This window comes from Oncorhynchus tshawytscha, linkage group LG18 (assembly GCF_018296145.1).
Source record: "Oncorhynchus tshawytscha isolate Ot180627B linkage group LG18, Otsh_v2.0, whole genome shotgun sequence".
In the NCBI taxonomy this organism is placed as follows: Eukaryota; Metazoa; Chordata; class Actinopteri; order Salmoniformes; family Salmonidae; genus Oncorhynchus; species Oncorhynchus tshawytscha.
Genome location: NC_056446.1, coordinates 13,032,931 through 13,037,123, shown reverse-complemented (window position 1 = coordinate 13,037,123; position 4,193 = coordinate 13,032,931).

Below are 4,193 nucleotides of genomic sequence, written 5' to 3'. Positions count from 1 at the left end.
ATGACGCACTCAACGAACGTTTTCTCTCTGTGGTGTTTTGGGAAATGCATGTTACATATTCGGCCATTTTAGGAAAGCTACTTGGTTAAAACACTCGTAAGCCTAAGTTCCGTCACTATCGGGGAACCTGGGCCGAGGTCATTTTAGCCAAAAACCTGGCTGACACTTGGCCTCAAGTGGATCTTCAAGCAAGACCCTAACCACGTAGACTAATCAAAATCCACAAAGAAATAGTCAATTGGCCACAAAATCAACATTTTGCAATGGCCATCTGTCTCCGAACTTGAACCTTGTTGAAAACCTATGATTTGAATTGAAGAGAGCTGTCCATATGAGCAGACAAAAGATATCTGGAAAGGATCTGGAAAGATTCTATATGGAGGAATGGTCTAAGATCCCTCCCAATGTGTTCTCAAATCTCATTAAACATTTTAGAAAAAAGCTCAGTGTTGTTATCCTCACAAGGGGCGGGTGCTAGGATATTGAAATCAGGGGTGCCAATCATTTTTACCCCTATCTTTATTAGATTTTTTTTTTTTCTTGCTAAACTAAATCTAGTTCTCTGAGCAACTGTATTAGTATAAACAAATATAAATTCCCTATTTATACAGTCTTTTTTGCTCATCTTTATCAAGGGTGCCATTAATTATGGACCTGGTTGCATATTAAACTGTATACGTGTTTCTAGCATGTATTTGCATATTTCCATTAGGGAATGCCTACTCTGTGAAGTGCGCGTTTGCAATAACTATATCCGCCCTTGTACTCCTTCTAAACAATGCAATTTTTCAAACTTTGGCAAAGCGTAAAATATACAAAACTTAGTCCACACTGTTCGTAACATTAGAATTTTGGGAACAGAACTGTATTGAGAGAAAATGTTTAATTGATGAGAAAATGTCCATAATGTCGGCCAAAATCCATCTTGCTCCATCTTCTCCCACTGGGCTTCCTCACATCCCCATATTTGGTCATGAGTGGAAATGCCAACCGGATGCTTCACACTTATACATCTGATGAAATATATGGTTTATTGTTCTATCTGTGCATGAATTACAACTCCCACCAGTTTTATATGCCTCACTTTTGGCAGCTTTTTACAACAGACTAAACATTTTGCAACAGAATCGGTGTAATGAATATACCCCAGGGACATGAACACTGAAGTATAACATAGGAACCCGTCACTTGCAGAGGGTATACTGTATATAATGACAGGATGGTCTCTGCCCTCACAATGGGAGTTGTTGTCCCAAAGGCGGGAAGGCAGGCGATCTGCTTATTGTTCTGCTTATCTATGTATTCCCGCGTGGACAGATTTTGACTGGAGTGGACCCTCTTGCTTCACCTCTTCCTCTCTGGTATTAGAGAAACAAACTTCCTGTTAGCTGAGGTCACATGACAGGTAAGGTCAAGGTCATAAAATTAAGAATACTGATTATAGAAAACTGCCAGTAGGGAGAGCCCAGTGGGCTGTTCAATGGTTTTTGACTGTGTCATGTCCAACACCCTTCTATCAAATGAAAAATAAGAGGACATCCAAGTCGAAGGGCATTATCCTTTTATTCAAAGTAAGAACATTTCTTTGTGATCAGATTAGAATATGCGAGTGCTTTCTTGGCCAGCTTTGTCAATGATCATGGCAGTCCTTGAACACCATTTGATAGACTTGGACATCTGTGTCAATGTCAGAGAGTACTTGGCAAAGCAGATACTTTATTGTCCAGGGCTGGAGAACGGACATTTCTGGCTTTTGTTCAGGCCTCTCATTTCTGGAAGAAACACTTACTGTTGATCAACATCTGTTGTCGAGTTCATTTGTCAAATGGAGGAGAAGTTGATTACAGGTTTATGGGCTCCTACGTTCCGTTGTCACGGTCAGAATGGCCAGACCATTTTCGATGATTCAAGGGAGATGAAAATTCTCATCAGAGGTTGCATACTTTCCCTGTTTTCATTACTCCACCAGAAAATAGATTAAAACAACAACAACAGTACTTTGAACTAGATAGCATCCCAAGTCAGTATCCTGGGGAAGTAGTATGATGTGTTCAGCATGTAAACCTTTGCTCCAGTCTGTTGGTCTCTCGCTCCCTGCTAATGGACCTCTATCCACGGGACTCTTCCTCCTTTGATCTCATCCAGTTAACAGCAGACTGCTCCTTAATGTGAGCCTCTGACAAAATGGATCAACCATATGGTCACACAGCAGGATTCTGGGTAATTTCACCCCCCTTTGCTGCCACTGCTCGGCATGAGAACGAAGCCTGGCTATGGGAAGCAGAGAAACTGTGTTCTTCCGGAGTTCACATTCTTGTCCTATAAACACTTGATCAACCATCATGCCCCTCACACCACAGTCTAACATCTGTAAATGTGTGAACATGTATTCAATAGTAACTTCATAACCATATGCTGCAAAAACTTTATTGAAGGGGCTTGTTTTTCCCAGCCCTTTTCCGTTTGTAGGCCTACAGCAGCACATAATCATATCTCATGAAGGTTGCTATGAATGTTAATATTCAAACAGCAGCTATAATGTTGGTCTCGTTAGGGGTCATTTCCCCCTTTGTTGGATGGTTCAGGACAAGTGGCCTGATAATGTATTGTGTAATCATTGAGGTGTCGTCACCTACAGCCATGGCTCTCTGTAAGGGGTCTGCTGGGGTCTGGTGGCCGGTGGATGGAGCAGGTGGCCATGATCACACACAGAGCTAACAGCTTGACACAGTAAGAGCAGGACCTGGGTAGGTGTCACTGGGATCTTGGACAAATGACACTTTTTCTACTGCTGAACCAACCCCAGTGTCATCTGCCCCATTTAACCAAATGTCACCGGGAAACCATTTTTCTTTAAGATGAGACTTTAAAAAATATATTTAAAAATCCGGAATAAAAAATGTATGACATGAACTGTTAATGGTGCTCATATAATTCCAATTAACATGCATAGATATTTGATCTTTAATTGGTAAAGTGAGTGATTAGAGTGGATGTTCTCTTAAACAGAGAGGGGGAGCGGGCGCAGAGTGAGATGGGGATACTGGGAGAGGTCAGGGGCCTCATTTATCCATATTGTCTAGAAACTATTCTAAAACACTAGACTGAACAAAGATATAAATGCGACATGCAACAATTTAAAATATTTTACTGAGCTTGAAGCTGACATAAGGAAAAAAGTCCATTTGAAATCAATTCATTAGGCCCTTATCTATTGATTTCACATGACTCAGAATACAGATATTCACAGATATTCTGTTGGTCACAGATATCTTAACAAAACGGTAGGGGAATGCCTCAGAAAACCACTCGGTATCTGGCGTGACCACTATTTGCCTCATCCAGCACGACACATCTCCTTCGCATAGAGATGATCAGGCTGTTGATTGTGGAATGTTGTCCCACTCCTCTTCAATGGATGTGCGAAGTTGCTGGATATTGGTGGGAACTGGAACACTCTGTTGTACACGTCATGCTCAATGGGTGACATGGCTGGTGAGTATGCAGGCCATGGAAGAACTGGGACATTTTCAATGTCCAGGAATTGTGTCCAGATCCTGGTGACATGTGGCCATGCATTATCATGCTGATACATGAGGGGATGGTGGCAGATGAATGGCAGGACAATGGGCCTCAGGATCTTGTTACGGTATCTCTGTGCATTCAAATTGCCATCAATTAAATGCAATTGTGTTCGTTATCCGTAGCTTATGCCTGCCCATACCATAACCCCACCGCCACCATGGGGCACTCTGTTCATAACGTTGACATCAGCAAACCGCTCGCCCACACGACATCATACTGCCATCTGCCCAATACAGTTGAAACCGGGATTCAACTGTGAAATCAAATTTTATTGGTCACATACACATGGTTAGCAGATGTTAATGTGACTGTAGCAAAATGCTTGTGCTTCTAGGTTCCGACAGTGCAGTAATATCTAACAAGTAATCTAACAATTTCACAACAACTACCTTATACACACAAATGTAAAGGGATGGAATAAGAATATGTACATATAAATATATGGATGAGCGATGGCCGAGCTGCATAGGCAAGATGCAGTAGATAGTATAAAGTACAGTATATACATTTGAGATGAATAATGTAAGATATGTAAACATAACTAAAGTAGCATTATTTAAAGTGACTAGTGATCCATTTATTAAAGTGTCCAATGATTTGAGTCTGTA